The sequence below is a fragment of the Nannospalax galili genome, unplaced genomic scaffold (assembly GCF_000622305.1).
Source record: "Nannospalax galili isolate Female #2095 unplaced genomic scaffold, S.galili_v1.0 scaffold751, whole genome shotgun sequence".
NCBI classification, from domain to species: domain Eukaryota; kingdom Metazoa; phylum Chordata; class Mammalia; order Rodentia; family Spalacidae; genus Nannospalax; species Nannospalax galili.
Window position 1 is genome coordinate 5,355,353 of NW_008331125.1, and position 24,430 is coordinate 5,379,782.

At 39.7% G+C, this 24,430-nt stretch overlaps 1 protein-coding gene across 5 annotated transcripts in view; it reads left to right on the plus strand.

Moving 5' to 3' along the window:
* LOC103724528 (cAMP-specific 3',5'-cyclic phosphodiesterase 4D-like) overlaps window positions 1-24,430 on the plus strand; it is a 754,636-nt gene that overhangs the window by 108,764 nt on the left and 621,442 nt on the right. For 2 of the 5 annotated variants that reach the window (XM_029557971.1, XM_029557988.1), the window contains exon 1: window positions 22,366-22,544. The exons of 2 other annotated variants lie outside the window; for them this stretch is intronic. The gene's annotated coding sequence lies outside the window, so the exon portion shown is untranslated. Of the gene's footprint in view, window positions 1-1,322; window positions 1,455-22,365; window positions 22,545-24,430 lie in introns of those variants that run through there. One more of the 5 variants, XM_029557983.1, reaches the window with a different exon arrangement.

Here is a 24,430-nt window from a genome sequence, read left to right on the forward strand (position 1 = left end):
AAAAAAAAAAATTAAAAAAATAATGATTAAAAAACAAACAAAACAAAACAAAACAAAAAAAAACGTGGTCTTGTTTTCTTTTTGTCATTACTTTTATTTCTTTGCATTTTTATTATAAAAACTGCTATATTTCCAAGAATTTATGTCATATATCATTTAAAGCCTAGTAATAAATTAAGGGCCACATGTAACCACTGCTTACTGAGGAAACAGAAACTATTCTTCTTTTGCAGTTTGTTCTAGGAACTGCTTGAAGTGAGCAGTGAAGGGCAATTTTTATTATAAAAACTGCTATATTTCCAAGAATTTATGTCATATATCATTTAAAGCCTAGTAATAAATTAAGGGCCACATGTAACCACTGCTTACTGAGGAAACAGAAACTATTCTTCTTTTGCAGTTTGTTCTAGGAACTGCTTGAAGTGAGCAGTGAAGGGCATGTGGCCCTTAATTTATTACTAATTTATTACTGTGTGTATGATGTCCCTGCTGCTCTAGACAGTGCATGTGGTAGATGATTAGTGACATACCTTTTCTCTGTTTAAAATGTAGTTTTGTCTAATAAAGTCCTATGTATCCAATAGCAGTGTCATAGTGTATCTGTGTTTACAAAAACTGGTTTTATTCTAAAATTCTGTAGAAGGCGCTATCCCCGGCATTCATGTTCCAATATTTCTCTGTTGCATAATTAAATGAAGAAATTTATACATTAAGCAACCTTCACCTTTCTATCCACTAATGCCACAGAAGCTTCACTTTTAGTTCCACAAGTTAATGTGCTTTATAATAGTATGTTGAACAAGGGATTTCTGTTCTTAAAATATACTTGGAGTTTGATAAGAATTTGCATTTCAATTAGTACAAAATGAATTAAAACTTTGAAGCCATAGTCTCATTCACTGTTGTTTTCCTAGTCCATATACATCTGCAGTGTGTGGAATTTCGAGGTACTCATGAAAACATGTTGAGAGTATGACAATCCTTGTGATTTTCCAGATGCACAGTTGGGGTGAGCCTCAGATGCTGATGTAGACTTACTGACAGTTCCTAACATGGCTTGATGCCATTACAGTTGCTCTGACTTAGTACAAATGTGTCCATTGATACAATATGACCATTAGGGATCTCCAAGGCAAGCAGCTGAAATTGCCTCTGGCTGGATTAAACATAAAAGCAGTTTTCTAAGAGATATTAACCATCAACTGGAATCACTGAGAATGTGCATGGGAACAGAGAAGCAGAGCCACATGTGGTCACACCAGAGAGCATTTCTAGTGAGCCATTGCTGCTGCCATGCTCAGTGCCAGATGTGTGGTTTGCATGGCCACTGCTGCTGTTGGTCACGGACACTGCTGCCTAGCACTGCTGGCCTGGTAACCAGCTTCTGCCACCACAGCCACCAGAATGAAGACTCCTGCTCTCTGAGTTTCTGGCTCTTGATTTGAAGCCTGAGGGTGAGTGATTTGCTAGGTCTTAAACTATGTTGTGACTGCCAGAGGGGGTGGGAAATTGAAAATCTGGCTATTTGGAATGCTTTAAAGAAAGTGGTTTTGTTTCCCACTGAATATCATATGGTGGAAAATTCATCAAGTATAGAAAAGGGGTCACATGCTGAAAGCCACAATTGGACCATACACAATCAAGTCATTTTATCCAAAGGCACCCTTTCCAGCCTTTCATTTTCCTTATTGCTGACATCTTATTTTCTTTCAAGTCATCTATTAATAGTGTATTTTTCAAGAAGGATAAGAAAAGATAACATTAAGAATTGTTTATGGGGCTGAAGAGATGACATTGGCTGTTCTTGCAGAAGACCCAGGTTTGAATCCCAGCACCCACATGACAGCTAACAACCATCAATAACTCCAGTTCCAGGGGATTTGACAGCCTCTTCTGTCTTCCGAGGCCATTGCAAGATACACGTGCACTTACCTACATGCAGGCAATACATACATATACATAAAAAAAGAATTTTTTATATTGCTTTCTTGAAGATTCTAAGCAATACCCTAAGATAAATGTCATGCTGATACCCTCTCCCCTAGCATCACTTCTTGACCAGAGTCTTGATCCTTCATATCAAGAATTTGAAAGTGGAGGAAACTTTCCTTCCAAGAGTACAACTCTAAAACAGGTCTAGAGCAGACCACAGGAGAGGAGATTAAATGTAGTTATTTAAATGAGATTTAAATGTGTCGTAAACAGTATTTTTCTCCCTCATTTGTATTAATAAGCAGGTCTTGGAATTTCCAGGGACCTAAAATTTCAATTTGGAGATTGATGACACTGTAATGTGGAAATAAATGGATGTTCATCATGAGGAGGTAGAGTGATCATAGGCAGAGTGCTAGTGGCTCAGTGATTATATGCAAGGTACTGGTAACTCAGGGGTCTCTCTCAATGATTGTAAGCAGGGTGTTGGAGTCAGCAAGGCCTGAGTACAACTCTTCACTCAGCTGAGTGACCATAGGCAAGTTCTTTCTCTCTTTGTGTCTCTTCTTCATTTGAGAAAGGATAGCACTAATCCTATTACACATGGGTGACATGGGAAGTAAGTAAATACATCCATGTAAAATACATATTGTATTCAATAAATGATAGCTATTCTTTTTAAAAAACATTTTGATTAATTATTTTATGTGTGTGAGCATTTTGCTTACACGTATGTAAGTGCACCATGTCACGCAATGCCTGTGGATGTCAGAAAGGGATGTCAGATTCCCCTGGAACTGGAATTATGGACAGGAGTTAGCTACTATGTGGGAGCTGGGAACCAAACCCAGGTCCTCTGCAAAAGTAGCCGGTTATCTTAACTCCTGAGCCATCTCTTCAGCCCCATGATAGCTCTTCTTAATCTAATTCCTGATATAGGAGAAGGGAAGGAGCACTTACTCTTTCAAAGTAAAAGTAGAGCAGATACATGTGGTAGGTTTTGTAGTAGGGAATTTCTCACTGTGGCATAGATAGGGAGGACTGAGGGGCTTCCATGCTGTTGCTCACCCCATCCCTCTATGGCTAACTTTGGAATAATAACTCTAAAGAACTTGGAAAATGGTTAGTCTCTGGAACTTGGCTGCTCCTGTTCTTGATGGCAAAATACCAGCCATGCTGGCTTTTCCCAGAATGTCCACACTTATCTGGAACTGAGTAGTGATCTGCCAAGATGGAAGACCACTGATCTGTCTAACTAGTAGCAGGTTCAAAAATGTGGCAGCCTCTGTCACCACCATCCCAGCAACTTTGACTCCCCTCCCTGACTTATTTACCCCATGTATTGAGTACACAGTGACTGGAAGGAGCTATCAGAGCAGCCTCTGGCAATTACTTAATGAAAATGAGATACCTCTGTCACTGCAAGTCAGTCCATAAGCAAAAGCCTTCCAAATTGGGTGCTAATAGTCATAGATAGTATTTCATTGTCTTCAACCTGAACGAATACCCACCTGTGTTCCTGCAAACAACTCTAATGAGACTCATTGCATCACACACTTATGCAAAAAGACGTGAAAGTAGAGGGGGCTTCTTGGAAAGAAGGGGATTAGCAGGGGTGGGAGAAGGGCAGGAGAGGGTAATGTGGTGAATGTGATATAGATACATTATAGATGAAGGTCTTCTGATGAAACCCATCATAATGGATAAATTGATATATGTTAATAAAAACATTAAGATAGAGATAATAGTGTTTTCTCCCCCCAAAACATATTATTTATCCTATAACTATCTCTTGGGATTATCCTTCTTAATTCTACACAGTCCAATAGCCTGTGCAATCTAGTATCTTCTGGCTGAGTTGTGCTACATTGTAAGAGTGTCTCAAGGTCTAGACTCTGTAGACTCACAGGCTAAGTACAGTGTTGCCTGTGGTATCATGTGGTCATTTTATAAGGGGTTGTTTTATCTGCTGGTTTTCCAGCATGATAGCTTACTCAGAGTGATACACAGAACTGGCTTACAAATTATTTCTCAATACATAAAACAATTACTATATTTCAAGTGTATGATGTATTTTTTGGAGACAGGGTCTCGGTGTTTAGTCCTGACTGGGCTGGAACTCATTTTGTAGGCCAGGCTGACCTCAAACTTACAGAGATCCACCTGCCTGTGCCTTTCCAGAACTGTGACTAAAGGCCTGCACTGTTATGCCCAGTCTATGATACGTCGTTATAATTAAAGCCCCCATATTCCACAACAGGTTCCTTAAATTTATTCTTTTTGTTTACCTGAAGTTTTGTATTCTTTGACAAATCTCTCTCTAATTCAGCCTCCAGAGCTTCCAGCCTTTACTTATCACAATCCTCCTTTGAATTTGACCTTTGTTTGAATTCCACGTGTGATATCCTTTCCCTGGCTTATTTCACTATCATAATAGTAATGGGAAATTTGTTCTATTTCCATTTACATTATTGCGAATACTATAATTTCTATTTTCGCTGAAGGCTGAATAGTATTCCATTGTCTACTTTTATGCTTTGGCTATGAAGTGCACCCCCAAAGATTTATGTATTGAACGCTTGATCCCCACATGGTGATGCTTCACACCCTCATACCACTGAGAGATGATTAGATCATGAGTGCATTGACTTTATCAATGGATAAATCTATTAATGAGTTCAGAGTGAATAGGCTATCAAGAGGTAGGACGTATTTGGGGGAAATAAGTGACTGGGAGTGTTCCTGAAGGGTATATCCTGTCCTGGTCCACTTCCTATCTGGTTGCTCTGCTTCCCAGTTAATGTGAGATAAGCTTTCCTCATAAATGCTCATCCCCAAGATGTCTCAGCTTTACCACAGGCTCACATACATGGAACTATGAGCTAAAATAAGCCCCTGTAGTTGCTTTTCTCAGATATTTTGTCACAGTGCCACCAATAACAACAGCAACAGACAAACTCATCTCTACATTCATTTTCTTTATGCGTTCATCTGTTGATAGACTCATTGCTTATATGCTTGGCTGCTGTTTACGGTGCTGTGCTGTAATGAATATGAGCATTTAGATGTCTCTTCAACATGCTGTTTCACTTCCTTTGGGTATAGACCCAGAAGCGAGGTTTCTGATCATATGGTAGCTCTAATTTTAAACTTAAAAATTTTTTTGATTTTATTTATTTTATTTAATGTGTATGAGTTTTAAAATTTTTTTTCATTGAGCTTTTGTACCTTTCATACATTTCTTAATCAAATTTAGACCCCCTCCCCCAACCATGGCCCCCTAACCCTCCATTGGATCTCATGTATTCTGCCTTACATGTTAAGTCTTATCCAGTCAAACATTTATACCCGAATATCCTTCAGAGCAAATTTGTCCACTGGAGTCTAGTCAGTCTATCTAGAGATTATAAGTAAAGCATACTCTCCCTCACCCAGTAGTAATCAGTTTCCAATAGTTCTCAGTCTAGGGCTGGCCCACCACCCATTTCTCTTGCGCCACTCTGGGCCCTTATTTAATTGAGTTGGCATGGGTCCTGTGCTTGATGCCACAAGTTCACATGTGCAAGCTTCCAGTGGTCTGAAAGCCTCTGCTTCCCTGGGTCCATGAACCAGCCCTGGCTCTTACAATCTTTTTGCCTCCTCTTTCACAATGATCCCTGAGCTGTTGGTGGGTGAGGTTTAGTATAAGCATCCTAGCTGGGGCACACATCCTGTAGGCTCTATTCTTTAAAACTTGGCCAGTTGTGGCCTTCTGTGTGCGTCACATTCTGTTGTATTAGAAAGCTTCACTGGTGAGAGTTAAGGGGTGGACTAATATTCTCTCCACCCCCATTCTGCTGTGTTCCATGAACCTTAGATGTGGGGGTTCAACTGTAGGTGTTCACCTAGGACCGGGCATTTCTCAGCCATATATTCTCTGAGTCTGACCATTTGTGGAATTCTGCAGTAACCTCCATCTCTTGCAAAAAGAAGCTTCTTTGATGAGTGGTGTACGCTTGTCTGTAAATATAAGGATCAATATTTAGCTATGGTAAGACATTTCATTTGTCTAGAGGTCTGAAAGACATAGGGTTTTCTTTAAGATCTACGTCCTCTCCAGCTATGTGTATTTGGCTGAGTTTACAGTGCCACCCATGAGTTCATTCCCAGTGAGAGGACTTTAAGTCCAATTGGATGGCTGTTGATTATCCCCCAGATAACAGTGCCACCAATAGAGGTAGTTTGCTGTGCTGGTTGTTATGGTTATTAGGCTTTGGGGCTGGACTGGGCCATTAATTGATTTTCTCCCTTAGCAGTTTGCATATCATCTAGCATTATGAGAGCTAAACTTCAGGTAGAAGTCTTCTAGGTCAGTTCCTGCTCCATTGCTCCAAGTCCTGTATCCAAAGTATGTACTGTCTTCAGGACAAGGTCTTATCTTCTAGCTCTGGGAGATAACCAAGAGCTTTGGCAATGGCCTGTATTATTTTGGGAGTGTCTTGGACTGTAATCACCAACCACTCAAAGGGAGGTCTTTTCTGTGTGGCACCGTGTTCCTTGCCATACAGCCCCCTTGTATACATATACACTAATGTTTAGACACTGTATGTGCATTTCTTAAGGGATTTCAGGGGCATCACATTTCCCTCTGGGTTCCCTATTCCCCCAAGATTCATTCATCTCTACTCTTTTTCCTCCTATCCTACCTCCCTCCTCCCTCCCCAGTCCCAGCCTCCCTTATTATCCTTACCCTGTCCCCAGTAATACCTGCCTCCCACCATCCCCCTCTTTTGAGTCCCCCAGGCATGTCCTTCCTTCCTTCCCACCAAGCTGAACACTTCCACTTTCCCCACCGCCCCACTGGTAACATCTGTTCCCTACTATCCCTTCTTTTGGGTTCTTTCTTTTCCTTTACCTCTGTGTATTCTTTCCATTTTCCTGGCTCCTGGAATTACATCAGGACATATACTGACATATAAGGGATTGGTGCTACAATCCACAAATAAGGAAGAATATATATCATGTGCTTTTCTGCATTTGTATTCCTTCACTTAGTATAACACTCTCTAGTTCCATCCATTTACCTACAAATTTCATAATTTCATCTTTCTTACTGCTGAGTAAAACTCCATTATGTAAATGCATCACATTTTCTTTATCCATTTGTCAGTTGGATGTGTAGGTTGTTTCTATTTCTTAGTCACTGTGAAGAGAGTAGCAATAAATATGGATGCATAGGTATCTCCACAGTAGGAGCCCTTTGGATAAATACTAATTACTAAGGATGTTTAATGCTTTTTAAGGTATTTCTTAGCTACTTAAAGAACTTTTTAAAACTTTTTATTTTTAATTTAGGTTTTATTGATTTCTACTCTGTTCCTCAAAATTCCCTTCTACTAACATCGAGTTTTTAAAATTTGTTTTTATTGAACTTTTGTGTATTTTATACAGAACATCTCAAACAATCTTAATCATCTTTATACCCCCATCACTGCTGGCAGTCTCCAGTAGGCCCCTCCCCCACTAGAGCCCATACACTCTGTCATCCCTGTTAAGGCCCACTGTGTCAAGTCATTGTCCCCAGATGTTCCATAGTACAAGTCCATCCACTGAGATCTAGTCAGCCTATCAAGAGTCCTTTGTTTTAGGAAGATCAGCTCTTCTTCACCTAGCAGCATATAAGTTGCCAATATTTCTTCAGATAAAATTGGGGTCTGCTGTTCATTTTCCCAGTTCTATGCTGGGTATTTGTCTGCCTGAGATCGCATGAGACTTGGGTTTGCTGACACCATTGCCATAGAATCATATAAGGAGGTTCCCAGGAGCTTATACGACTCTATTTCCATATGGTCATGCACCTCCTCCCTGGCTCTTACAATCTTCCTATGCCCTCATCCGAGATGTTCCTGGATCCTTGGGTGGGCAAAGTTTAATATAGGAGTCCTGTCAAACGACAAGCATTCAGCAGACTCTTGATCTCTACACTTTGGCCATTTGTGACCTTTTGTGTTCCTGGGCCTCTGCTGCATGAGGGAGTTTCATTAATGTGAACTGAGAGATTTATTAGTGTCTTCTTCTTTACACATGTTCTATGTTCCATGTACCTTCAGTGCAGAGGTTACACTGTAGATGTGTCAATTAGGCCTGGGCAATTAGTAGACAATGTCTCTGTGTGACCAGTTGTGGTACTTGGTAATAGTCTCCAACAGGAGTAAAATGAGCTTCTTTGATGAGTGGTGACTGGGATATTTGTCTGTAAATATAAGGATACATATTTTACACATAGTATGACATCATATTACTCTAGGGATGTGACAGTCTTGGGGTTTCTCTAAGATCTATGACCACTCCAAACGTGTGTATTTGATTATGTTTGCATTACCACTTGAGTTTCTTCCCGTTGAGTGTTTGAGAATTCTGTTCAGTTCTATTGCCCATCTTTTTATTGGGTTATTTTCTTTCTTTGTTTTTGAGTTCTTTGTGTATTCTGGATATTAATCCTCTGTCAGATGGATGAGTAGCTGGTAAAGATTTTCTCCCACTCAGTGGGTTTCTTCTTCCCTGCCTTGGTTATTTCATTTGCTGTTCAGAAGCTTTGTAGCTTAATGAGTGTTTTGCCTTCATGTTTGTAAGTGCACCCATGTCCTGCTTGTGGAGGCTAGAAGAGTGCATTGGATCCCCTGGAACTGGAGCAACAAATAGTTGTTAGTCACCATGTGGGTGCTGGGAACTGAACCCTTGTCCTCTGTAAGAGCAGCTAGTGCTCTTAACCACTGAGACATTTCTTCAGTCTCTAATTTAAAAAAAAATTAATTGAATTTTTGTGGTTTTCATACAACATTTAATGATATTTACATCCCCTTCCCTCTGTACACCTTCCCTTATTGCACCCTGTCCAATTTAATGTAATTTATTATATATATGTAATTAATGTCTAATTAGTGTTGCCAAATGTCCTTCCATGTGGGTCTAGCCACAGGAGTCTGGTTAACCTACCAAGAGTCCCACCTTGAAAGAGACTGTGTCTTTTCCTCCTAGCAGCCATCAGTTGCCATGATTTCCTTAGGCTGGGTTGGGGTTTCTTACCCTCTTCCTCATGTCTATGCTGGGATTTTGTCTGGTTTGAGCTTGCACGGGACTTGTGTATGCTCTCACCAATGCTGGCTCTTGCAATCTTTCTGTCTCCTCTTCCACAATGATTCCCAAATCTTGGGAGATAGAAATTTGATATAGGTGTCCTATTCAGGGCTAAGCACTCTGTAGCCTCTTGTTCTCTGTACATTGACCAGCTGTGGATTTCTGTGTTAATTACCAGCTTCTGTGCATAAGGAAGTTTCTCTGGTGATAGCTGAGAAATGCATTAATATATGTGTATAGCAATAAGTCAATATAAGTTAATTTAATACAACAACTATTTAGTAGAAAACCAGTATTAGGCTCTTCCCTGTGTCCTGTGACCTGTCTAGCCTCAGGTTCCTAAGCCTGATATCAATGTCACATATGGGGTCCATCCTATGAGTGGACCATAAATCCAATTTAAGAGTGGTTGGTTACTTCCAGCCAACTCCCAATAGTGCCACTATTATGCCAGTAGGCATAACTTGCCAGGGCAGTTGTTATTATAGCTCACAAGATTCACAGTTAGGTGGGGTTGATAATTATTTTCTTCTTTCTGGTAGCATGCAAAGCACCTGCCAGCACTATAGACTCCAGCTCCTAATTTTTAGCATTTTTAGGAACTTCCATGATGGCTATATATTCCCAACAAATTATAATAGTTCCACCCCAATCTTTACCAAAATTTGCTGATTTTTGTCATTTTGATGATAGCTATGAGGTAATATCTCACTGTGGTTTTAATTTGTAATGAAAGCATATATTTAAAAGAATTGAGCACAGAAACAATAAGTGGGTAATCTTAGTTCAATATTCCAGAGCCAGAGCACATAATGAGCTTTGGTTTAGGCAGTAAGTAAGCTAAGGTTGAGAGTCAAAGCAGGCACAGTACTTCCCTTTATTTCTGCAGCTCCCCTTACCTACTCTGTAAGTAAGACACTTGACTCTTAAAAGCTTATACTTTGAAGGTGAAAAAAGACCCACCAGTGACTGAATAGATAAAAAAACATGGAAACAAAATAACTATTTGCTGTCTGAGACACAGCTGGTATAGGTGCCACTCCAGGTCTTCTCAAGATGGGAGTGAGAAGTCCCCACCTGTTTTGAAGAAGAGTCAAAGGTACAACCAACAAGAGAGAGCTGAGTCTTCTCAGAAAGGGGCAGCTCCTGGTCTGGACTTGTAGTAGCTTCATCAAAGGATGAAGAAATAATAAAATGAAGAAAGAAATCAAACAAAAACATTTGATGGAGTCTTCTCCCAAATGAGGGCAGCCAGCCCATTTTAGCTCCCTGACTAATAAAGGAAGACAGGAGGATTTTTTTTTTTTCAGATAGACAATGTTTTTGACTCTTCCCATTGGACTCCACCATCTGGAAAATGTTATTTAAGAGTCTATAGGCCTTATTATATATATAATAGAGTACATTAAATAGGTCAAGGGGCAATAAATGGAGGTGGAGATAGGGGAGGGTGTCCAAATACCATCAAATTATATGTATGAAAACCACAAAAATTGAATAAAAATGTTTTTTAATATGCTGGAAAACCCCCAGCAAAACAATGTACATGTGTCAGGAGCATACAAGTCAAACAAAACTGTTGATGGCATAAATTGACTATATGGTAGTTCCTCACTAGTCACAACAGTGAAGATATGGAATCAGCTGAGGTGGCCATTCACAAATGGATAAAGAAAATGTGATACATATACACAAATTGGAGTTTGAATTAGTCATTAGAAGAATGAAGTTATATCATTACAGGAAAATGGAACTAGAAAGCATCACACTTACATAAATAAGCCAGATTCACAAAGACAAATGTCTCATGTTTTCTTTCATATGAAGATTCTAGATTTAAATACACATATATATGATATGAATGGCAAAATTGGACCATGTCAAGGAAGGACTAGGTCTAAAGGGAGGGAGGAGAGAGCTGGGACAATAGAGGATAATGGGGAGACAAACTATGCATGTTTTCTTTCATACAGAATTCAAATTTAAATATATATAAACACAAACACACAAATAATTGTAATTAAAAATTTTAAATAATAAAAAGGGTAAGCAGCTTCTTAAAGAATATGTACATAAGCCATTATGGACTAAACTCTTGAATTGCTACTCAACATTTTAAAGCATATTGTCCTATAATTAATATCTGTAGTTTTCTTTTTTTAGCAAAAAATTCACTGAGGGACTCAAGGAAACAGAAGCAAAAATTCAAAACAAACAAATAAACAAGAATGAATTTGATTGGTTGGTCTTAACAGGCCTACTCTATAGTCTGGATGTTTGGGCAGTAGATAGGTGATCTTATGAGAAGGAGAAGAGACTTGTGTCAGGCTTTAGTTTTCTCAAAGCAACATGCAAAGGAGTCCAGTGAGGGATTTCCAACCTGGCACTAGTAGCTGATTCTCTTGACAACTCTGGACTGGGTCTCAGCTCTCTCCCACTGTCCCCTAGGATGAGTATCTTTGTGCAGTCAACAATGTCTGTGACACTAAATCCTACCAATTATGGTAATGGGAAGGTCTGGGGAACTGATCCTTGGGAGGGTGTTCAAGCAAGTCCTGGAATGGGCATCTAAGCAAGGTGCCCATTTCAGGGACACTGAGGCAGAAAGGCAGAGGGTCTGAAGGGAGTTTGGCTTGTTTGCTTTTTGTCCTCTCTACCTTGATCCTGGTATTAATAGGATACAGTGTAGATTATGTACTGTGTTTTCCAGACTCAAAAGAAAGAAAGAAAGAAAGAAGAAAAGACACAGTCTGTGCTCTTAAGATATCTGCAATCTAACTTGGCAATTCCATTTGCCAGTCCTTTGTGGCTTATTTCTTTCTGTGTTTGCTTTCAATCCTTCCTCTTTAAATTGAGAGAGCAGAGGCAAAACCAGACACTGTGATAATGAAATTTTATATTGTGGTCTTTGATTACACTTCCCTTCCAAAGCTTCAATATTTCACATTGCTAATAATAATGTTCTTTGTAGGAAAAATCCTTAATTTGAAAATGTTGCAGATGGCCTTTTATCAGGAGCTATGGACTGTCAAAGTAAATAGATCTAATTATGAACCATTGTTGTGGAAGAGGCCATCTTAAATAACAGAAGTCAAGTTTCCAAAAATTAAAAAAAAAGACCTTATAGTTTGAAAGGATTGCAGAATAATCAGCAGTTTTTGGTTGATTGGTTTTCAATGAGTTATTCAGCAAAATACAGGCTGCCAAATTTCCATGGATACAAGAATTCTTGTAACTTAGGTGGCAGTTTCCTGGGACTGCACCATCACCTCTTTGCTTGAACAGGATTTAGAATAGGAGAATCCCTCTGCTCCTGTCCACTGAATTGCAGTGTTGGAAAAAGTTTTGGGGTTGAGGTGCTGAGGAGCATCTGGGTTTTCGTGTGTGTGTGTGTGTGTGTGTGTGTGTGTGTGTGTGTGTGTTGTGTGTGTGTGCATGTGTGTGGTCAGTCCAGGAACATTAGTATAGCCTCAAACACCATTAGCCTTTGGAGCTGGGCTGAAGGGGAATATATGAGGGGGCTGATATTTCTTTTCAGAAATTCCTTGAAGTATTGGATTTGGCCTTTAAGAAAATGTCCGACTCAGAACAAGATGTGGAAAACTGCAGATGAAGGAATACTCACTGAGATCCATGGACTGTCATAGTGAAGGCAATCCTGCTGCCCTACCCTAAAGATCTCAAATGTATGTGAATACATAAGACAACTTGGTAGTCATAATCTTCTAGTTGGTAACTGGAATTATTTACTAGATTTGTCTACTGGTTACCTGAGTTTGTGAAAAAAAAATATGGGGATCAGAGATTTGAACTGATGTCAGGATGACAGAAAAAAAATGGACATATGAAGAAATCATTGTTGATTTTTGGTGCTTAAAATACTGTTTAACTCTTAAAACTGCAGTAAATATAAGGCTCCATTAGTCAAAATTATACAGATTTAGAAAATTTAGGAAAATATGTAGATTGGGGCTGGAGAGATGGCTCAATGGTTAAGAACACTGGTTGTTTTTGCAAAAGACCTGGGTTCAAATCCCAGCACCCACATGGCAGCTAACAACTGTCCATAACTCCAGTCCCAGGGGATCTGACAGCATCGTCTGATCTCTGCGGGCATTGCATGGCACAGTTGCACTTACTTACATGCAGGTAATACATGTGTACACATAAAATAAAAATAATAAATAATAAATTAAAAAAAGAAAAATAAACATTTAGTACACATAAAAGAAGCCTTATTTCACTATGTGAATTGGTTCTCTAAGAGAATTCTTTGAAGGTGTTATACTGTGAAGCTATTTTTTTTCCTGCACCAGACTCTTGGTAGGCAAATTTAAAAACTGGAGTATCTAGTTCCTACTACATGGAGTTTATTACCCACCCTGGCCATCTCGATGTTCAGTGAGCACCTAAATAAGAGTTTTAAGTGTTATCTCTTTTGTATTAAATTTGGATGAAATAAGATATTTGCTGTGGGTATTCAAAATGGTTACTGTGGGGTTGTTTGTTGAACTGGAATTTCCTGTTGCTAGCAAATTCACATGGCCAAGTTGTCTTTGCCTTTGAAGTTCGAGAGTAGCAATAATAACAATAATTATTAATACTATTATTATTTGTCTTTTTGAGACAAGGTCTCCCTGTAGTCCCAGCTGGCCTGGAACTCACTATATAGACCAGGCTAACCTCAGTCTCACAGAGATCTGCCTGCCTCTGCCTCCCGAATGCTGGGATTAAAGGTGTGTGCTACCATGCCTGGCTCGTATTTACTGTTTTTTATTGTAATTGTTTTATTCTTTGAGAATTTAATTTATGTATACAATGAAATATGACCACAGCTGCCCCCATTCCCCCCTCTAGCTTCTCCCATATGTACCACCCCAATTTTGGGGCATTGTCTTTTTTTTCTTTTGATAACCCCCTAAGTCTAATATTAGTGCTGTCCATATCATATGTGCATGGCTATAGTACCATCCACTGGAGCACGGGGACCCTACCAGTGGCCATGCCCTCAAAGTTCATCCTCCTGAAGTAGTGATCTACTTCCATAGCTCCTCAGTAAGGGGTGGGTCCTGGAGAGAACCTCTCTTGTCTATGTAGGAATTTCGGTTGGTTTGATCATGTCCATGTCTTATGCAGGCAACTATAGCTGCTATGAGTTCATGAGTGTAATAGCCAGCCACACCCAGAGGATTTCACAGCACTCCCCCCATCCTCCAGCTCTTACATTTTTTCTATCTCTTCCTCACCTATGTTCCCTGAGCTTTGGCTGGGAGTGAGAAGGGAGGGTGATGATAAAGTTGTCCCATTTAGAGCTGAACATGAAAAGTATTTTAAACTAAATTCAGCACATGGTTTATCCTTTTAATTTTTAAAATTCTTGATCAAATTAGTCGTTGTCTTAGTTACTTTTTGCTGCTGTGATACAAACACTGACCAAAACCGACTTAGGAAGGAAAGGGTTTATTTTATCCTACATCTCTCAGGTTTATTACTGAGGGAGCCCAAGGTAGGAACTCAGGGCAGGAACCTGGAGGCAGGAGGTGAGGCATAGGCCATGGAGGAATACTGCTTACTGGCTTGCTTCCCTGGCCTGTACTCAGTCTGCTTTCTTATATAACACAAGACCACCTGCCCGGGGTGGCACAACCCATAGTGGGCTGGGCCCTCCCATATCATTCAACAATCAAGAAAATGCCCAACAGGCAAGGTGTGTGTAGTTGACAATTAAAGTTATCTAGTGCAGTCCTGTTTTCAGAGAGATTGTTACAGAGTTCTCTTTCAGCTTCAAGAGGAAATGTGATATGCAACAGATTCCTCATTTCCCCTCCCCTATATTGGATGTGAATATGTGATATTAAAAGATTCTTTTATCACAGAAAACCCCTCTCCCTCCCTCAATTAACCAGGGCAGAATTATTAAGATCTCTGCTTCCACTAACTTCAAGTTGTTCCAGTTTGAGATTCTTCTACTTCATGGTGGTTTAAATTAGCTGTATCTTGGGCCTGACAAGAGCAGGCCCCTGATTTATTGGGACATAGCTGATGGAAAATCATTCTGGCCCCTAAAGAGCAAGTCTTCTTCTAGGTAAGATCCATCATCAGGCTCAGAATCTGATCCTTGTGGCCTAGATCATTTTTCATCCTCAAAGGAGTTCTCAGATTCCTAGATTACATCTACCTGAGTGGAAGGGCTCTGATAAATACATTTCAGATCTTCACTTCTGTTACTTAGCTGAGAAGTTCAAATTTTCCCCATAATAACCTTATTAGGGGAACTTTAGGAAGAAACATTTGATTATGGAAGTGGTTGATTGAAGGCTATTTAAAGAAATTGCCTTAGAAAGACAAGACAGAATTTGAGTGACTTTACAGAGATAGGGAAAAGATCAGTTTGCCCTTTGTGGTGGTTTGAATGAGAAGTGTCCCCCTAGGCTTAAGTACTTGAACATGTGGTCGGTCAATTGGTGGCTCTGCTTAAGGAGAGTCATGGAACCTTTAGGCGGTGTGGCCTATCTGGAGGAAGCGTGTCACTGGGGAGGTCATTTTCTTGCCCCACTTCCAGTTTGCACTCTGTCCCTCCTGTGCATACATGAAGATTGCTCAGCTTTCTGCTCCTGCAGCCTCCTGTATTCTTCTCCACTGTGACAGACTCTAATCTTCCTGGAACCATAAACCAAAATAAACTCTTCTTTCTGTAAGTTGCCTTGTAACTGAAAACCTTGAAATGGGATTATGTAAGAGATGAGACTATGAAGATGGAGAGTGATTTATAAGTTTGTCAGTAGCATGGACAAGTTCTTAATGTACATCTATAATTAGTCAAATAATCATTAATATGCTAACTTACTGATTAGTGAATATTTTTTGGGCCTCTCTGTCAGGAAAATTTTTGGGTACCAGGGTTACAAAGTGAGTAAGACACATTTTCCCTTAATTCTTTAGGAGGCCACAAGGAAATATACAAATAACTATAGAAGCTATTTCTCAGATTGTCAAAGGTCTGAATTACCTGTCTCCAAGTATGTTTTTTTAAAGAAAAACATATGGCAAAAGTTCAATAAGAAAAATAAAATTCGTATTCACAATTGTTATGCTGTCAATCAGCACACCAGGTGATGAATGTTGAACTTGGACTTTGAAGAACATTGTACATTTTACTCTTTCCAGTGTGTACAAGTGATCATGTATGTGATTTTCCTGGAGGATCAATACAATAAAATGTCCCATCAGTGACAAATGCAGGGCGTCCTTGGTGCCAGATATCCCTATTGAGGTCACAACCCCCTGCAGTGTATGCTTGATGTTTACTGAACTTTCATATATATTTCTTCTTTACAAAAGCCCCACCAGTGATTTTGGTATTCCTACTCTCTGTGGAGAAGGTTGGGTTTCAGTGATTGCAATTGATTTGGTCATCTCAACTTTAGAGTGAATTCTAAATGGAATTTCTTCTGCCTCTGAACCAGGGTGATTTGTTCTGCATCTCAGCAAAACCAATGAAGGGTAAACTGTGAGAACTGAATGTGGATCTGGAAAAGAACATCACAGTTGTCACATCCATGGAAGAGGCCTTGTCATTTTTTAGTTTGCTCAAGAGGATGATATGGCCAAATAATGTCCCACCCCAAGTGGTCCACATCTTTATCTCTGTGATCCATCAATGTACAATGTTGCAGGATAAAACAGAATTAAGGTTGAAGATGGAATTAAGGTTAATAATCAGATCATCTTCAAATAAGGAGATGATTCTAGATTGTCCAGGAGGTTCCATCTCAGTTCTTAAAAGAGAAGATAGACAGAGAAAAAGGCATCAAAGGAACATTATGGTCTTTAAAAATGGAGAAGAGGGTTTCAGGTCATAGAATGCCTATGACCCAACATTTGGGAAGCTGGAAAAAGCAAGAAAACATATTCCCTAGAATTCCCAGAAAGGAACACGGCTCTGTGAATGGTGTTTTAGCCTACTGAGACTTGGTTTTAGCCTACTGAGACTTACTGGGCTTTTGAATTTAGAAATAAAAGATGATCAACTTTCAGTGTTTATACCATTAAGTTTGTGGTAATTTATGAAAGTGGTAGCAGGAAATTAATATAGATGAGGTATTTTTTTGAGTAAGATCTACAGTCCTCTACCTTTAGAGTAGACTATGTGGATGGAAATTCCTGAGCCTCTTTTATCACCTTGTGAGGATACTTATAGATTAGTAGTTGATTCAATGACTAATAAGCATTCATTACACACCTACTTGATGCCAGGTTCTGTACTAGTCTCAACAGTAAACAAGATAATTCTTGTCTTCATTAAACTAGCATTATATGATGGGAGACAAATAAGCAAAATATATCAAATATTAGTGGTAAGTGATGAGGAAACTGTAGGGAGAAGAGGTGAGATGTGGTGTAAACTCTTGCCAGGGAGGAGGAAAGCAGCTGCATGGTTTTCTATGAGATGTTGCAAACAGAGGTAATGCAGGGGCTCTGAGCACAGGGGTTATGATGTGCTGATGGATGAGGGATAGTGGCCAGGTAAGCATGAGGAAAACCTTCCAAGTCTTGAGGCTGGGCTTCTCAATAGCAGCTCAGGCCCCTCAGGCCTGGCCATGGAACTTTCCTCCTTTATAGCTACTGCAGGAAAAAAAGCAGACGGCTGCCCAAAAAGTCTGCCTGAGGGAGTCAGAGGCAGAGTGTCAGGTTTCGGTGCTGAGAACCAATTTTATGGATCAGTCATTTGAATTAATAAGGTGAATGAGGGAAGTGGTGCCAATAAAGTTAAGTCCCGTTTGACATTTCCTTGAAAATTTTTACTCACAAAATTTTTACTATGGCAAGGTTGAGATGGTGGTTAGCTGGCGGATGATGGGGAACGGGCAGAATACACGATGCTCTAAACTCTACCTGCAGTTCATAAGGCCATGTGAGAAAAGGTCAGCCCCTTCTTGACTTACATTGTTCATGTTTTTAATAAATTCCTTAGTAACTGTTACCTCACCATCTTCAGGCAGAAGTCACAACTACAACACCCATCCCCCTCAATGTAATTGGATAGATTTCTGTAAACAAGCAGGGCACATGGAATGCTTCATGTGACTAGCAGAGGGAGAAGGAAGGACATTTTGGGAGTTGGACAGGTAGAGCTGGAAGGAACCAGATGTAACCAGATAAGGGCAGGCTAATTGGCAAGAAGATCTTGGACCAGACTTGCCCTGGGTAGTGGGAAATAGAGAAATGTCAGTTTGGTTCTCCCACTATAAAGAGGGAGTGTGAAAGGGTTGGGGGCCAGTAATGGAGTTAAGCACAGGGAAAAAAAGCATGTGTCCAGACATATGTGACAGTTTGAAAATATGGCCTCAAAGTCCTCTAATACTCTTCCCATCAAACTCTAGGGACCATTCCCCCGAATCCTCATATGATTGACTGACTAAAGAAAGATACTGTGTCGGGTTCTGCATGCAGGCCTTAAGAAATCAGTAGCCTCCACTTTGTTTTCTGTTACTCTTGGAACTCAGGCCCCACATTCTGAGGAAGCTGTGCCTACACCACAGAAAGGCCCACATGGAAACCAACAGCCAGCCTTCTTCAGGCATCATCTAGGACACAGAGTCCCCCTGTCACTTGATAGGACTGATATTAAACAGAGCAGTGATGAACAGTGTCTATAGATTTGTAGGGAAACAAAATGGTGTCGGTATTTTAAACTAATGAATTTTGAGATGGCTTGCTATATACAAGGGCAATTGCAATAAAAGGGCTCTTTAAATGACAGGTAAGAAGAAGGTTAGGTGTCAGGTGTAAATGATCATGATTTCCTATTTCAGATATATATAATATAAATCAGCTGATAAAATATAAAGCAGCTGATCACTCCTGGGTGAGGGAACACTGATCTTCTTTAAGGGAGGGACTCTAGGCTGAGCAGACCCTAGTGGATGAACTTGCTCTGAAGGATGTCTGGGGATACTAACTTGACTCAATAAACCTTAACATAAATGACAGAATACATGAAATCCAGTTTGAGGGCTATGAGAGGGTGCCAATGGGGAAAAGGTATAAAGATGATTAAGATGTTCAGTATGAAATGCACAAAAATTCAATAAAAATGTGAAAAAAGAGTCTGTAGAATGAGGGTCCCTGGACAGGACTCCTATATTAAACTTCATCCACCCAGGACTTATGGACCATTGTGGAAGAGGGGGCAGAAAGAGTGTAAGAGCCAGGGGAGGAGGTATATGACCATACAGAAGGCATCTTATAGGCTCTTGGGACCTCACTCACATGAACTGACAGCAACAGTGAGATCAGGCATAAGACCCACACAGATAGGGAGGGGGGAGCTAAATATGATTAAGATGTATTATATGAAATCCATGAAGATTCAATAAAATATATATTTAAAGAGAAAGGAAAAGAAGGAAGGAAACAAAGAAGGAAGTAAGAACATACTTGGAAAAGTCATTACTTGCCCTGAGATACTTGAAGAATATTTGTTGAATCAATTGTTAGCTGTTATTATCCACTGTGGACTGCTTGAGTAGGTATCCCCCTCTTTAAGGAAAAGGTTCTTCCCATAAAACAACCCTGAAGTATGTGCTCCAGGAGAAGAAAATCAAGGACTATAGGAATGGAAAATGGAATTCTGTACAGACTCCCAAGACACCTTTTCAACCCCTGTTAACCTTACTTTTATAGTCAGTTTGGAGGAACTAACTGACTATAAAAGTAGCCTGCAATGATTGACATCAGTTTACACCGAAGCAGAATTGCCCATGGGCACAGGAATTGGAAACAGTATACACAAATAACCCACAAAATATGAAAGCACATACACTAGCTTTAGCATTGGCGTCATTGGGCTAGAAAGTCTATTTACATTGTTCTTTATGAGGTCAACAAAACATTTTGAATAGCAACTACTTGGCTGCCTGCAGTGGGTCTGAAAATATGAAATAAAACACACACTGCAGACCTGACGTAGGAGCAGTGTGTTCCAAGTTTCCTTCTTTGCTTTCAGCTGTAACAGATTGTCTTGTTCTTGTTACTGTATTTGTAGATTTCCACCATCTCAGATTAAAGGATCTCTGTGCTGGTGAGGGCAGAACCCAAAGCACAGGTGATGAGAGGCAACATCCAATGTTAAGACTTTCAACAAGGAAGGTCCACAGTGGTTGTTTCTCCTTCACACTGTGAAACTATAAAGAAGGGGAGGGAGCAGGCGAGAAAGAGCAGACCACATTAGCATGCACTGAGGGCAATTTAGATCTCACCAAACAAGGTGACAGTGATCAATGAACTGTGAAACCTCAACATTTGCTCAGTACAGATTTTTGCCACAAGATTCCTGATCAAAGATGTCTCTAAGTATATTTAGTTTTCAGTGTAAGTGGAGCCAATTTTGGATAAACCACGTAGTCTTTAGAAATATAGCTTATTACTTCTCTTTCCTTTTTCATCCTCTTTTGCCTCAAAAAAAAAAATCTCCAGAATCTGAATTTAATCATTATTCAGTTTTGGGTAATTTGCACGTAAATACATGACTTGTGATGAATCCTGTCACAACAGGGCTCCCCCACCTGTCTATGCTACATTGACTTTCTGCCCATCAGCACTGAAGCTGGCCAAAGTCCCCTGGAAGGGGACAGAAGCAGGTGACCTTGTGGTGCCTATAAGCAAGCTTCAAGAGGGTAATTATCCTCACTTTTGTAGGGGTATCTACTTGGGTTCAATGTGAAGGTAGCTTAGTGTTCTACGTATGAGAGACCCTGAGTTTGAGAAGTTGAAATGTGGTCATACAATATGTGAGTGCTTTATTTTATGAGGGTTTGTTCTCAGGGCTCCCTCACTGTTCTCAGTGTCTCTTAAGTATTAGAAGTATTAGATACCTTGAAAGAAAAGTGTGCCAGTAAAGAAGGACATAGCTTAAGAAGCTGCAGGAGAGTGGACGAAATTGATTTATAGTCCATAAGTCAAGGAGAAAAGTGCTAAGTAGCATTTTTTCAAATGGTTCTTTTTGGTCTAGCCTTTCTAACCATGTCAACTGCACAACTGCATTATTTGTTTTACACAGCATATAGACTTCTCAGGAATTCTGTGGTGCTTGTCCAGGTTTTCTTCTCCCTGCTTTGTGTTTGATGTTGGAGAATCAGAAAGCACAATCGTGGCTTGTCAGGGGTCACACTCTGGTGGCTTGGTATGTGTACAAATCACTCCTGTGCTATTTGATAGGGAAGACAGAAAGAATGAAAAGATGGAAATGCTAAGAATTGAGGGAATCCTTTAGAGAGGAAGATGCTAGAGCACTCTATCATGTCAGAAATTGGGGTACTCCAGTGAGATGAGAATAGGGTTGGGTAGTGGATTGAGATTCTGGGAAACAAGGATGGTAAACATCAAACATAGAGGTGGCAATGACATTATGCACTTTTGGTAGATTGATGGCACTAGAGAACTTAAACATTAGACCAGGAAGCCTGGGAAATAACAATGAGAAGAAAACAAGGGAGAGCAGAGTAGTAGTTTTATCTAAAGCATATGTGAAGCTTAGAAGGGTTTTGTGGGAGGTGCTTAGCAATTAGTGTTTTTGTACAAGACAGCAGCTAGAAGTTACAGTAACTACAAGCTTATGGGACTACAATGAGGTAAGCCTGACAAGTCAGGAGTTAATACCCAGGGAGCAGCTCTCCATCAAAGAAAGAGCCATGTGTCTGATTCTTTACTCAGTTTGGTATGAATATCCCCAGGCGATTGAACCCCACTGTGCACTGCAGTTATCCAGTCATTTACACACCAGTGCTGGCTTCCTTCTCATCCTTGCCAGATTCCACATTTACTTTCTGGGATCACGTCTCATAAACTATTTGCTCTTGATTTTTAAACTCAGGATGTAGTTCTGGTGGAACCCAGAGTAAAACAGGCTTTTGACATTGGGAGGAACACAGCAATGAAGGTGGTGCCCATGAAAATGGAAGAGAGAGTGGAAGACTTGACAGCAATTCATAAAGCACAGTTCATAGACATGATAGAGTTGGGTTTATTCTGAGAAGGACTGAAAGAATCTTAGATGAGCTGAGGTATAGGTTTGGGAGAATCTATTAAGCAAAATTTAAAAAAAATTAGGATTTTTGGTAAAATTCAAGGGATTTTGATTTGATGATCCTGAGGGGAAGTAGTGCTGTGAGCAATGCGGAACTTAGGGGAGGGAGAGAGCTAGGTTGGAGATCTGTGTTTGGAAGCTGGACATTAGCTCCTAAGTATTCATAGTAGTTGTGGGTATGGTTATGCTTACTCACACTGGGAATGGGGAGAAGCAGAACCCAATAAGGACAGAACTCTGGAGTTTGCAGCTGTTAGAAGTCAATGTATAAGGCAGAAACTGCTGAAGGGACGTGTGGTCTGAAAGACTGGGCGGGGCCCAGGAAATGATACCATGGACATCACAAGAGGGCAAGTGTCAGGAGGAGAGAGAAAACAATTGGTGAAAGGCTGCAGAGAGGTTTGGCAAGGTGAGATTTGGATTTGGAAGTTGGTTGGCTTCTGATGTCTTTAGGAATTTCATGTTAATTTGAACCAGTTAGAGAAGCAGGAGTGTTTTCCTCCATAAGAAACTTGGCTTTCTTACTTGGAAAATAGGCTAATCAAGAATTGCCTAGAAAAGGGATTGTTTTATGGATAGATAAGAATAATTTCTAATTATAGATAAGCATGATTTAGTTGGCACACCAAAGAATGCTGCCCTCTATTTAGATGATTTGTATGAAACTGGATAATTAAAAAGCTTTAAATATGCTCTACTAATTGAGCAAGGATTTTCCTTGGTTTATTGGTTGGTTGGTTTATTTTTAGAGTTGGTTTTTATTTATGTTTTAATTATCAACGATTTTAATTTTATGTTGCTTAAAGAATAAGCTTTAATCCCATGCCTGATGCTCCTTTGAATTTTGAATAAGAATTCTACTTTCTGTATCATACCAGGTTATTTATGGCTATGGATTGGTGTAAATTCAGGATATGGTATCACATACTTATAGCCTCTGAACTTGGGAAGTGGAAGCAGGAGACTTCTATGTCCAGAGTTAAACTGGTTGGCTAGTATTGCTGTTCCACAATTTATTATTTATGATACTTGGTTTATGTACTTTTCTTTACTGTGCCTGAGATTCCTCACTTATAAAATGGGAAAATAATATAATCTCAGAGTGTTATTCTAGTACTAACTGAGTTAATTTATATTCAGCATATAATTTATATGTACTTAAAAGTATACTTAACAAAGAGTTTATAATATTTATGGTGTCTCCTTGTATCTCAGTATGCTTTAGTATTGCGGCGCTTCTGGGTGTCTTTCTTGTTTATTACTTCTTACTATTATTGAAAATGGAAAACTGAGTGAATCACAAACCAGAAGGAAAATCTTTTCTCAGCTTCTCTGTGGAGTTCTACAGTTCACTCATTTTGCGTTCACTTACTGATTTGTAAAATAGGGAGGTCGGAATAGAAAATCTTTGAGATTAGCCTTTATTTTAATATCATGGGAACCTCCTTTAGGCTTGAGAGTCGCTGAATTGTACAGCAGTCTTCGTCGTAGTATGTTTTTCTCTAAGGGAAAGATAAATGTTCAAAATAGAGAAATTGGAAAACATTTCCATTAGGCAAATACTTTCTGGAAAGTACAACAAATGCTTTGGTTTATTTTTATATAATCTATTTCTTGGACTCAAACACATAAATCAGTTGGTTATGTTGTATTCAGATGGCCTGTCTTTCCTTTTTGAGTGTACTTATGGTTGGAACAAATCCAGTTCTTTTCTTGTTTGCCTTAAGAAAAATTCTTACAGAAAAACAAATATTTTTCAGGTGATGATGTATGTGCATGATGTGTAATGATATAATATAACCAACTTAAATACATTTTTCTTTTGGACTTTAGTATGACGTGAAAATAAAATAATTATGATAGCGTCTTCTTATAGCTTAGCACATTCTTTTTTGAAATCTGAAAATTGGCCCCTGTTCCCATTCATTCCAATACCTTTTCCTCTGATGAGCTATTTTTCATGTGTGCACATGGGGGAGCTTTTGAGACACTGGAATGAATGTAACACTTTGGTGACTTTGCAGGCAATTAGATCTGAAGTCATGGTCTAGCATGCTCCACTGTGTGGCATGAACGATGAGGAAGAATGGCAGCAGAATGGACGTGTTTCTCTAGTGCTCACTGTCTAAACAGCTCAAGAACAAATTCACAATTCTCTTCTCAGAATAGTTACAAGAGTGTCGGGTGTGGTGGTGCACACCTGTAGTCCCAGCACTTGGGAGGCGGAGACAGGTGGATCTCTGTGAGTTCAAGGCCAGCCTGGTCTACATAGTGAGTGCCAGGACAGCTGGGGCT